Raw genomic sequence first — 13,153 nt, forward strand, 5'->3', positions numbered from 1 at the left:
TAAAAGGTGTTGGTTATTACCTATAAAATCCTAAATGGCTTGGGCCCAGGGTGTGGTGGAAATATTCCTTGTTGAAATAAAAAACTATAGAAAGATGGAGTCACCTTTGTCAGCCAGAGAGATGGTTTTTGAAATAAAGGCTTGGAGTTTAGAAAAACTAGAGCAAAGGAATAAGGAGTGCATCTTGACCTGGATGGAAGCTGGCACCAGTAAAAAGACATAACATAAACTACTGAGATAAGGACACATAGTTGACATTCAGAAGCAAGGTTAGGAGGAAGGCTACAGGAGGGGGTAAGGAGTGATGATGCAGTTTTAATGTATGCATGTATTTCTGTTCTGATTGTAAGAATTCTGTATGTTTAAATTGTAATTAGCCAATCAGGTGTATTGAAGAAGCTTCTTTGTCTTGAATAATATAAAAAGAGCCATTTTGTCTTGTTCGGGGTCTCAGCTTTTGGAACTTGAATTCCACTGAGTTCATTGTTTTCCTTTGTCGACAATTGGAAATAAACTTATGGATTTTCAATTACTAGGTCCTCTTGCCAATTCTATTGTTCTGCAAATCCTAGAAATTTAAGTTTCCTGAAATTTCTGTTACATATTTGGCGAGCCAGCCAGGAGTAAAGGCAAGCAAGAATTAGCAAAGAGTGGAAGAACTTATCTTCCTGCAGGCTCTGTGTGTTTTTGGCATTGAGCGGACCCTTGTGAGAAGGCCCTGGCGCCATCCAACATTTTGATTGGAAGGGCTGAAGGAACAGAGTTTAGCCTATGTGAGACCATTTAGTAATTTGAAAATTCACTGGGGGAAAAGGAAAGGGGAAAAAATAGAAAAAGAATCTTCTCTTCAGGAACAGGTAAAGTATAAAATATAGGGAAACGTGCACTAAAAAGGGAGCCTCGTTGACCGGTCCAAATCTTTGGATGCGAGTGGGAGAAAGGACCCCCTCCCTGTGTTAGCTGAGCCAGTAGCAAAGGTTCTGCCCAGAGAAGCCTTCTTGCCAAAACTCAGGAACCGGGCCCCTAGGGAACATAAGCAAGGAACTGGGAACTGAAAGGAGGTAGATTGTGGTGTAAGTATTGATTGCCAAAGTGTGGGATCAGTGTGGAAGTATAAGGCACTTGCTCAGTTGTGCTGGGGGTAGTTAATCTACTGATCTCCAAGTGCCAATAAATTGTTTTACCTTTTGTGTGGTGGCAAACCTTTCCCTTCTGTGGTATTTTGTTTTAAATAGCTAGAAGTTAGGTGCTGGTGGAGAGTTGGAGGAGAGCATTGGTCTATTGTGAGTATAAATTATGGTTGTGATATTTTGTTTCATTCTGTCTGGTTGTGATGGAGGCTCCAGTAAAGACTGTTGAGCTCCAGTAAAGAGTAAAACGTGGGTATATAACGTGTGGAATTTGTCTGTTGAGTAGTGTCTGAGATTTGTGGGTTTTGCAATCTGTCCAGTGTGTACTTTTAAATCCTAATCCTATAGTGTTTGCGCCTGTTGAAATTGTGCTTGTGGTCTTTTGTTGTTTTGTGTCTAAGGATGGCTGAGGGAGGTAAAACTCCTTTGGATTACATTAGGAAAGGCATGGGGAAACGTTTGAAAAAGGAGCGGTTAATCTTTTTGTGTAAAGATGTTTGGAGTCAGATTTTGCGAAATTGGCCGAGAGAGGGTAGTATAGATATTGACATTGTCTTGCAGTTGTATTCTAAAACATTGGAGCCAGAAAGAGGGTTACTCAATGATTATTTGTATATTTTCTATTGGTAGAAGACTGTTGGAAAAAGCCCACCTGGATTGAATAGTTGCAGAGAATTGGTGTTTAAAAAGGATGAGAGATTAACTAGTATTAAAGAAGCTGTGTTCAAGATTCAGATTGATTTGGCCCAAATTGTGGAAGAGATAGAAAAGATAGAGATAGACTCTGTAGAGAGAGGTGCAAATCAGGGAAGAAGGCCCCCACATGACAAGAAAAGAGGGTTTTGAATTAGCTTTGTGTGTTAGACAGTGGCCAGGAGCAACCCAAGATAGAAACTTGTTGTTTGGGGAAATTGAAATTGTTTAAATTATAAAAATTGGAAATTGCCTTTGTGTATATTGTAGATAAATTTTGGAAAATTGGTGTTTTAACTTGAGGTTTTCATGATTTTAAATGATCAGTGCCTTTGGGAAAGTTCTGCCCTAAATCTGAATGCATACCCATTTAAAGCCAAAGGAAAATCTAAATTGAATATTAAGCCTGTGCCTTCCCAGAGACATTGCAAATTCTTTTGTCTGTGAAAGTTTTAAGAAGATGGGCAGAAATAAGTGCTTTATAGTCTTGTTGTTATGGCATAGTAATAATAAAATAGTGAGTTTTAAGCTTAGCCAATAAGCTTCAGCTGTGGCCTGATTTTGTGAACTGGACTGTGGTTAGAAGTTATCTAAGAGTGGAGAAAATTGTGAGAGAGATAAAAGAAAGTGTTTGAAGGTATGAGGATATGAAAATGTTTATGGTGTGTGAAAGGAGAAAGCTTATGGAGCGAGTTAGCAATGGTTGGAAAATGTTTACAGAGGAAAGTATAAACAAGGTTTGAATTGAAATTGAAGGCTCAAGAATGTTGCAGAAGGTTTGAGTATGTTTAAGTGGCTGAGAAAGATTTAGAAATGGGTTTGGTGCAGAAGGACAAGCGGTTTGAGTTCTGGCTGGAGTTAGAGAGAGAAAGGGGGTTAGGGAAAGCCCACGGTTTGCATTTTAAAACTTTTCCTTTGGCTAAAGCTAAAGCAACAGTAGAAGCTATGTTGGAAAGAAAACCTGGAATCTGGTGACTTTCACACCAAGATGGGTACTTTTCAGAGCTTTTGGTGTGATTTTGGTGATTGGTTTTAATAGTAATTTTTGAAAGTTAAGTATTTGGTGAGTTTTGGCCAAACGTTTGGGGAATTATCTTCGAGGCTTGTTGGCTACACTGTTTGTGAGAGGTTTTTTCCTGGCTGTGGCTAAAGGAGATGGAGCAGCACAGCGTTGTAAGTTGTAAGTTCAAAGCTTGTTTTAAAAAAAATTCTCTTCCCCTCTGGCTGAGATTTTTGTAGACTATTTTTAAAGGCAAAGGATTTATTTTTTTTTTCTTAAGTTCATAGAATAGATGTTGTGCTTTAGACTTAGATGAAAAAATAGTAAATGTCTTGTTAAGGGTGATCTATGAAGATGCTTGTTAAAAGAGATTGCATTAAGATGGTTTGTTTTTCTTTGAGAGGGAAGTGTGTGTGTGTTTGTAGAGAGAGTTCATATTACATGAATAGCAGCCAGACTGGATTCTATCTGACCAGAGAATGCAAGCTTGTTTTTGATATTTTTAAATTTACAGGCAAGCAGCTTTTTGCTCAATATTTTGTTTTTATTTTCTGGCCTCAAGATGCTCTCATGGGTTTTTAAAATGAAGTTTAAGTTGTGCCTTTGGGAATTTATATATGTTTTTTTAAATGCAATTGTTTTTCATTGTGCTTTTTGGGTTTTAAATTATTGACCTGCAATCTTCTGATTGGCAATCCAGCTAAATTATTTTTCCAATTAAAGTTGATAAGATTAGTGTGTTAGGCCTGAATTCTTTTGAAGCCTGGGGAAAAGTTAGGATGTTTTGGTTTTGTAAGGCTACAGCTGTGCTAGGCTGAAACAGCTGTTGCAATCATGAGCATTCGCCTGAGGTCATGCAAAGTTTTGCTGTTGCCTGGTTAGAATTGGCTTATTTTTTATTTTTTGAGTTTTAAGTTGTGATCCATGAGTTTCCTGGCCTGTTTCCTGGCCTACTGAATTTTTGCTTTTTCTGAATATTGTGTGCTTGTTTTGTGCTTATTTCAACTGCTAATTTTTGAGGCCATAGCTTTTGTATTTTTGAGCTCAAAGATGCCTGCAAAGTCTTGCCAATGTCATGTTAAATTGGCTTGTTTTAAATCATTTTTTGTTCCTGGTTTTAATTTTTAATTTTGCTCTTGAATATTTTGTTTTGTTTTGATTCTTGCTTATTGACTGCAATAATTGTTTTTTTGTTTTAAATTTCTGGCCTAAAGTTTTTGAAATGATTTTTTGTTATAACAGATGCTGAGAACTATTTTTATATTTTTAAGTTTTGAGAATGGCCCATCCAAGAGGTTTTTGTATATTGTTTTAGCTTGAATTTTTATTTTTATTTTTATAATATCTAAATGTATTTTTGAAAGCACCCGAAGTTTCTTTTTGTGATTTTGGAACCCAGAGATCCAGAATATAATTGTTATATTCTGGTTAATTAGTGATTGTCAATTTGATTCACACTTATTGAAATTTATAATTTGTTATTTTGAAAAAATAACATGGCGAGCCAGTTGATCCTATGTTGAATTATTATGTGGTTCTGGAATGGAATAAGGAACGATATAAAAGTATTAAAGAGATTGGTATTCTATTATATTGTAGCAAGAGAAAATTTGGAAACACTTTACAAATTCAAATTCTGGTTTCCACTGCCAGACGTAATCAAAATTAATCAAGTTAAATTCAAGCCAGCATGTGTGAAATTGTATCCTAATTCCAAGCTAAAATATATCATTTTGGCCTGAGAGGAGTGACTAAAAAAAGAGCATGAACTGATTTTTTGAGTCCTGAGTAAAAAGTAAAGAAGTCCCTCTATCATAGTTTTGTTTTTTCCTGTTCCCTGTTCTGTTGTCAAACTGTTGTGGATTCAAATGAGATAAAGCTGTGAGTACATTGGGTCAGAGTTAAAGTTTCATATTAGTATGTACATGTAAATGCAGTCTGTAAAATTAAGGTTACATATGTATTTAAAAAAAGCATTCAAAAGGTCCAAAGATGCAGGCATAGATAAAAACCTAAAGCATAAAGAGCTCAGGGTGACCCAAGAATGATCCAGGGGATCTGTTGTTAGTTAGAGTTAGCAGTGAGACATAAATTCTAGAAGAGAAATATCTTAGCAAAGCCTATAAGAGGGGAGTTAATGAAATGTGGCTAAAGTATACCTTTAATGTATTCATAACAGTCTAATAACTTGTCAATTAGTATTTTTCAGTTTTTTGCTTTTCCTTTGCCTGGGAAAAGGGGGGGTACAGATAAGAGGAACGAAGTTTAAGCCCCACTTACAACCGGAAGCTGAGTGGGCTCTACTTTGCCATCAATCAAGAAAAGCTAGGCTGCACCTTTCCAGGACTTCAGGTGCTCTACGCCAGCTCCTCTGAAAGAAAGATTTCAAATGCTCTCTATCACCCCTTTTCTCTTTTATGATTTCCTATATGTTTGTTATAAGTGATGCACAAAAATAATAAAAAGAATACACATACAGGTGCATGTCCCATTTTCACACCCCGGAAGCTGAAATGGGCACCACCTTGGACTTCAATCAAGTTTGAGCTGAAGCTCCATCAAAATATTATTTTTTTTCAGAGACATTGCCTCTTTTTCTTGTCTATATTCCTTGTTTGTGTTCTTTATTCATGTTTCTGTTTGTTGTCTGAGGTTTTTGTAAGTGATTAATGCTAAAAGTGATAAAGTTCAATCATACATATTCTCAAATCAAATCACATCCCAAGACATAAGCCTACATATGCATGCACATATGTTCCTGACATAAGCAATAAACATATGATTTTCACAATAAAGTTAATAAAGCAATCCTATTGAAAAGAAGAAATAAGCTCATCAAGCTCCATGATCAAAGACATAATTGTGTTTGTCGTCAGGATTCCTATTGTTAACTGTGGAATTGGCATAAAATTCAAGTCAAGCATGGTAAGGTTTTTCTCAGGACGCTCTTTGAAAGGAGGGAGACCTTTATACATCTAGAAATAGTCTTAAAGTGTGAAGGCCAGATCTATTCTGATTAAATGGCATTACACAACAAGAACTATTCCATAGTGATCTCCCTGAGGAAACGTGAGATGGAAGATGCCCCTGGAGTGGAGGAACATCTGAAACATGTGGCACCCTGGGCATTCCTATTCTGTTATGAGAGTAGTCCAGAGAAGCATAGTAACAGTTGCTTGGCAAGAGTCTGTAACATCAGGCTAAAAATTATAGTTTCTCAATGAGAGGTGATTCTGACAGCAGATACAATATTCTTTATAGTGGAGTTTTCCTATTGAATCATGAAACAAATATACAGTACATCACTATTAGAAGATTAGCTTGGTGTCAAGAGTAAACTCCAGAGAATCAGATCCAACAAAAGTGTCAAAGGGTTAAAAGCAATGAGAATATGTGTGTTTAACTAATGCTATACACTGTCTTTCTGAAATTGGACCGACTGGAAGATGTTATTGCCTGGTGATGGTAAGAATATTAATATTTTGGTAACTGCTAGACAGGTTTGTTTTGTTCTGAATTTAGAGTGTCATATAAACATAGTTAATAGTTGATAGTATCATGCAATATGAATATTGATGAAACATCAAAAGGGGGGAATGTGGTGGAAATTCCTTGTTGAAATAAAAAAGCTATAGAAAGATGGAGTCACCTTTGTCAGCCAGAGAGATGGTTTTTGAAATAAACTTGGAGTTTAGAGAAACTAGAGCAAAGGAATAAGGAGTGCATCTTGACCTGGATGGAAGCTGGCACCAGTAAAAAGACATAACATAAACTACTGAGATAAGGATACATAGTTGACATTCAGAAGCAAGGTTAGAAGGAAAACTACTGAATTACTAAAGGAGGGGGCAAGGAGTGATGATGAAGTTTTAATGTATGCATGTATTTCTGTTCTGATTGTAAGAATTCTGTATGTTTAAATTGTAATTAGCCAATCAGGTGTATAGAAGAAGCTTCTTTGTCTTGAATAATATAAAAAGAGCCATTTTGTCTTGTTCGGGGTCTCAGCTTTTGGAACTTGAATTCCACTGAGTTCATTGTTTTCCTTTGTCGACAATTGGAAATAAACTTATGGATTTTCAATTACTAGGTCCTCTTGCCATTCTATTGCTATGCCAATCCTAGAAATTTAAGTTTCCTGACATTTCTGTTACACATCAAACAGGAGAAAGGTATCACTGTTTTGTGGATTTTGGAGGTTATTGTTTGCAGTGTGGCCAAAAAAACCTTCTCCTGGATATGCTTTCTAGATTTCAGGATTCTGTACTTTTTAAAACTTTATTGGTAAAGGGGGAAAAAAAACCTATGGGACCATCAACACTAACACAGATACAATTAAAAGACTTGACAAATACAAATATTCACAAGCGACAAAACTTGTAAAACATACTAAATTACATCCAAACTCACCATACATCCAACCTCAGATTCCACAACAAACAAACTAAAAGACTTCCAAAGTGTATGTTCTTTGCTGTGTCTTTGTTTTCTCTTTATCCGTTTTATGCCCTTCAGTCTTCCTTTCTTTTTTGATATCGTCCAGCACTTTATCCCAGTCTTCTATCAATCTATACATTTTAGTTTTGTTTTGTTTCTGTAAGATCCTTGTGAGTTTATCTGCTTCCAATGCATCAAATAGTCCTAACAGCCTTCCTCTACTTCAAGAACTTTCCTTTGTCTCCATTCTTTTGCTAGGGTCATCCTTGCTGTTTTTGCTAGGGTCATCCTTGCTGTTGTGTCACACCTTCCCCCGTTAATCACTGGGCAGTGAATCCTATCTTTCCCATGGCTCCCACATTTCTCCTAACCTGATCCCCATTCGGCCTCTCCCTGTCTCCCTGCTTCCCTTCCTCTGTTCCCTCTGGAACTGCCGCTCTGCTGCCCCTAAAGCAACAGCAATTCATGACCTTTTTCTCTCTAAATCCTTTAACCTCCTCGCTCTCACAGAAACCTGGCTCCCAGCCCATGATACTACAACCTCCGCTGCCCTTTCTTTTGGTCGTCTCTCCTTCACCCACTCCAGCCGCCCTGAGGGTCGAGGAGGAGGGGTTGGTATCTTGCTATCTAACTCCTGCCAGTTTCAAGTTCTATCTTCCCCACCAGCTATCATTCCTCTTCTTTTGAGTTTCATCCTATTAGACTCTTTTCTCCTCTACAGCTCCGTGTTGCAGTTATCTATCGCCCTCCTGGTTCTGCCACCCAGTTCCTCTCAGACTTCGAATCATGGCTGACATTCTTTCTTTCAGATTCAGTCCCCACTTTGATCCTAGGTGACTTTAATATCCACGTTGATGATTCCAATAACCCGACAACATCTCGCTTTAACTCTCTCCTGGCTTCTTTTGGCCTCCAACCACACTCCAACTCTTCAACTCATTCTCTTGGTCACTGTCTTGACCTGGTTCTTGCTGCAAACTGCGCCATTTCTGACTACCTGGCACCTGACTTTCCACTTTCTGACCATCATTTAATCTCCTTTCCTCTAGATGGATTAGGGGGGGAAATAGACAACTTAGCTAAAGAGATATCAGGAGTGAAAGTGGAGGTGGAGGAAGTATTAGAAAGAACGGAAAGTCTGGAAAAAAACAGAAGAATTGGAAAAGGCTCAATTAAGGGAACAACAGAGTAATCTTCTGCAGCAGGTCAGATATAGGGAAAGGGCAATTAAAATTAGGGAAATTAAAGAACAAGACAAATATATGACAAAATTATACCTATGCTGGCAAAATATATGGATATTGAGGAGGATTTGATGGAGGCACAGATTGATAAGATGTTTAGACTTAGCTCAAAGATAGCAAAGGAAAGGAAATTGGACAGAGACATTACGGTATGTTTTACAAGCTCAAGGATGAGAGAGCAAATATTGTAAATATGAGAACAAATTGATTGTGGAAGATAGAATAGTGGAAATTTATAAGGATTTACCATTGCAAATAATTAGAAAGAGACAGGAATATAAATTCCTAACAATATTCTTTTGCAATAAGAATGAGATACTGTACAGATGGGATAAGATAGAAAGAGTGATCTTTCATTACCATCAGAGGAGATACAGGATAAGTACAATAGAACAAGCAAAAGCCTTTTATGAGAGGTTAAGCAGAGATAACAGAGAGCAAGAAGAAAGAAATAAAGAAAGGGACAAGAAGGAAGGAGAAAGTGTAAATGGACAAAGAGAAGAAAAGACCCAGAGAAAAGGGCAAGGAAGGAGAGATAATCTAGGGATTAAGGAGGTAAATACTGACAATTTGGGAAACAAAAGCTCAGAAGAGGGTTACTCAGGAGAGATAGGAAAGTCTACATAAAAGACATAAGAACCTCTCTAAAAGGAAAATGGGGCTTAAAATAGTTTCGTGGAATGTAAAAGGAATAAGCCAAGAGAGAAAGAGAAAGCATGTAATGCAGTATCTAGGGAAGAATAATTTTGATTGATTGTGTTTACAGGAAACAAAAATAAAAGATGGAGATATAAAATATTTGAGAAATAGTAAATTGGGGACATTATTTTGTGCCACAGTAAATAAAAGGAAGAGGGGAGTTGCAATCTTTCTGAATAAAAGGTATGCAGCAAAGCTACTGAAGAAAGATAAAGACGGTAGATTCTTGTGTGTGGAGATTTTGATAGATAATGTTAAATATGTACTGATTAATGTTTATGGGCCATTAGAAAAGAAGGAAACCTATTATAGAAATTTGGCAGAGGTTATGAGAGAAGTTGATAATGACAAATTAATCTTGACAGGAGATTTCAATGGAGTTCTAAATCCAATTTGGGACAGGAAATCCCAGAAAAAAGTAATTAAGAAAACACAAGGAAAATTACCAAGAGGTTTTTTGTTTTAAAAGAGGAATTTAATTTGTTAGATGTTTGGTCACATTGTAATGGGAACAAAGGAGGGTATACCTTCTATTCAGATGCACATAAATCCTTCTCAAGGTTGGATATGTTTTTCGTGATGAAGCAACTGGTTACTAAAGTGAAAAAAATGGAAATTTGGCCAAGGACGATGTCGGATCATAATATGATAGAGCTGGAATTAAATATAAATTGGGACAAAAATATAGGATGGAGAATGAAAGAGGATATCCTAGATGACGAAGAATTTGTAAATAAGGTAAAGAGAGAGTTAAAGATGGTTTTTAAAGGAAACAGTGGAAAGGAGGTAAAAATGAAGGTTGTATGGGATACTAGTAAGGCATTTGTAAGGGGACTATTTATACAAAGAACAATGGAAATAAAAAATGAGAAAAGCAGAAAGAGGAAAAAATTAGGAATGAATTTAAAATTAGAGAACAAAAACTACAACAAACAAAAGGGGATAAAAAATAACGAATGAAATAAAACTATTGAAAGAACAATTAGAGAAAAAAATGACAGAGGAAATAGCTATAAATTTAAGAAGATCAAAGCAAAATCAATTTGAGAATGCTAATAAAATAAGCCGACGGATGGCTAATAGATTAAAGAATGAGAGAGAAAAGAAAATAACTAAAATTAAACAAAATAACACAATCATAACGGAACAAGGGAAAATTAAAAATACTTTCACTACATATTTTGAAAATTTATTTGAGGAAAAAGGTGAGCAGATATTTTCAGAAAATCAGTTAATAGAAATAATTGATAAATATAATGAAATAAAATTAAGATCAGAACTATAGTGTTTAGGTCTTCAGCTTCCAGGACTGGGTGCAGTTAGCATATCAACTGAAGGAGATAATAGGCACTCCTCGCCGTCACATGTATCTGAGCTGACATCTGGAGTGATGGATCCAGGAGCATCCCCCAAACTACTAACACAGTCCTTTAGGGAAAGTGTGACCCCTTATACAGGTGGATCACACGTGTCAAACCTCCATACCTGGATTAGGATCTCCAACATTACGCAGCTCTGTCTTATCTGGATTCAGCTTCATTCTGTTTTTTTCTCATCCAGCCCATTACTTCTTCAAGACATTCGTTCAGAGGGGAGATGCCTTTCTTAGTTGACGCTAAAGTCCGGGACATGGAGAGATATATCTGGGATTCCTCAGCATACTGATAACACCCAATGCCATGTCTCCAGATGATCTCTCCCAGCAGCTTCATGTTTATGTTAAACAGCATTGGGGAGAGGATGGTGTCCTAAGGAACATCAGATTTAAGCTCCCTCTTAGAGGACCAACTATCCCCAAGAATCTCCATCTAGAATCTGCCCAAGAGATAGGACCAGAACCACTGCAATGCATTGCCTCCTCGTCCCCAATTCCTTCAGACGTTCAAGAAAGATGCCATGGTTGATGGTATCGAAGGACCCTGAGAGATCCAAAAGCACCAGCAGGGTTGCACTTCCCCTGTCCATACTCAAGCGGAGATAATCTACTAAGGCGACCATAACAGTCTCGACTCCGTATCCCATCCTGAAGCCAATTTGAAATGGGTCTAGAGAATCTGTTTCATCCAAGACCACGTGGAGTTGAAGAGCAACAGCTTTCTCAATCACCTTGTTTAGAAATGGAAGATGGGAGACCGGTCTGTATTTGTTCATGTCCAAGGGATTTAGGGAGGGCTTTTTCAGAAGCGGCTGTACCACCGCTTCATTTATGGAAGATGGAAAATAGCCCTCCCTCAGAGATGCATCTATGATATATCTCAGGTGAGTCCTAAGTGCATCTCCTCCTTGGATGACTAGCCATGAAGGGCAAGGGTTGAGAGGGCAAGTTGTCTTCTTCACACTTCCAAGGAGCTTGTCCATGTCTTCAGTACTCACAGATTTAAATTGATCCAGGATGATCCCATTCACAGAGTCACTGGACACCTCACCTATAGCATCAGCAATAATGTCAGCATCCAAGTTGGCTCTTATCTGAGAGATTTTATTTGCAAAATGGTCATTTAAAGCATCACAGTGAGCTGTGGAAGGCTCTAATAATGGGTTCTCGGGGGGGGGGGAGTGCCTGAGTCAGGTCCCAGATTCCCCCCTCCTCCCCCCAAGACCCCAGAGAAAACTCCTCCCCCCCAAATAATGTTGTTTCCAATGCTATTGAAGCCTATGCTGTGTGGTGCTCTTTATTTGGCACAAAAATCTTCTCCAAATGAGGCATCAGAAGGGAGGGACTCTCATCTGCCCCACTTTCCAGGATGGAGGGGGCTCCTCAAAGCCCTTTTTATCTTTGGACCCCCCTCCATGGTCTTGCCTCTCTCTAATGGTCCCCCCTGTCCTCTCTTCTCATGATAACCCCCAAGTACCAGGGCCCCAAGGAATCCCCCGAGGAAGGGGCAGGGAAGGAAAGAGGGAGAGGAGACCTGGCAGGCCCCCTACGTTTTGGTTGGGGGGAGAAGAGGGGATTCCTTCTTCTTATAATCCCCAAGCCCCCCCCCCCCGAAGACATTCCAGCCATTCCTCTGAACGAACAACAGTTTCCCCCCATTTCCATCCTTCCTTCCCTCAGAACAGAGTGTGAGGGCAGCCATGGCTTTAGGGCTGAGACTGTGCATGCGCACATACATCCAAAGACCCCTTCTGATCATGCGCAGGGATCACCAGGGCTTTACTGCTCCTGCTGTTTATTCCATTGGCGGCCTTTGAGGGAAGGGAAGGAGTGTGCCGGGGGTTCAGCGACCTCCCCTTCCTTCCTTATTTTGAGGACACTTCGAAGAGGCCACAATGGAGCCCAGGAAAGGCAAGAAAGGAAGGCTCTGCATTGGAAATAAAGTCTATGTATACTGTATGTATGTAGATATAATACACACACACACAAACACAAACACACATATATACATATATATAAATGTATGTGTGTTTGCCTCTGCTGTTCTTATAGCTGGGAATGGAGATGATGGCTGAGGAGAGAAGAAAGGGTAAATTTTGGGCAAATGCAGATCTTCTGTACACCAATGAGTCCAGTCTGTTGAAACAACGAAGAATTTTATTGAGAACACATAGTCAGAAATTCAGCGTTTACGTCAGAACTGCCCACTCCAATCCAAACAATACATTAAAACCCCCAAACCTAAAACTCCACCCTCTTAAAACCTAGCCCCCACCTTCAATTCCCACAGTCTAGGCCCCACAGGTAACAAGCCGCCCTTTGCCATTCCCAGAAACTAGCCACCTTCCTGTTAATATCAGCCTCCACTTTCTTCAGCCAACATCCCACAAATTCCAAACGCTATCATTCCCAAAACTATTCTAACCAACTGCAACAAATCCCAGCCCCCCATTTAGCTAACTTATACCACGAACCACAATCCCCAGCCAAAGTTACAACCCAAAACAATTATCTATTCTATTAGCAATTAAAACCTAAATCTAACAAAATACAATTTTAAAACATAAACAGACAT

General features: G+C 38.5%; 1 protein-coding gene across 1 annotated transcript in view; it reads right to left on the reverse strand.

The window, feature by feature from the left end:
• The window catches only part of LOC149285006 (uncharacterized), a 386,586-nt gene that overhangs the window by 352,796 nt on the left and 20,637 nt on the right, over positions 1 to 13,153 (reverse strand). The window lies entirely within an intron of this gene.

Source organism: Sceloporus occidentalis, unplaced genomic scaffold (genome assembly GCF_023333645.1).
Source record: "Sceloporus occidentalis isolate IW3139 unplaced genomic scaffold, rSceOcc1.0.p SCAF_86, whole genome shotgun sequence".
In the NCBI taxonomy this organism is placed as follows: Eukaryota; Metazoa; Chordata; class Lepidosauria; order Squamata; family Phrynosomatidae; genus Sceloporus; species Sceloporus occidentalis.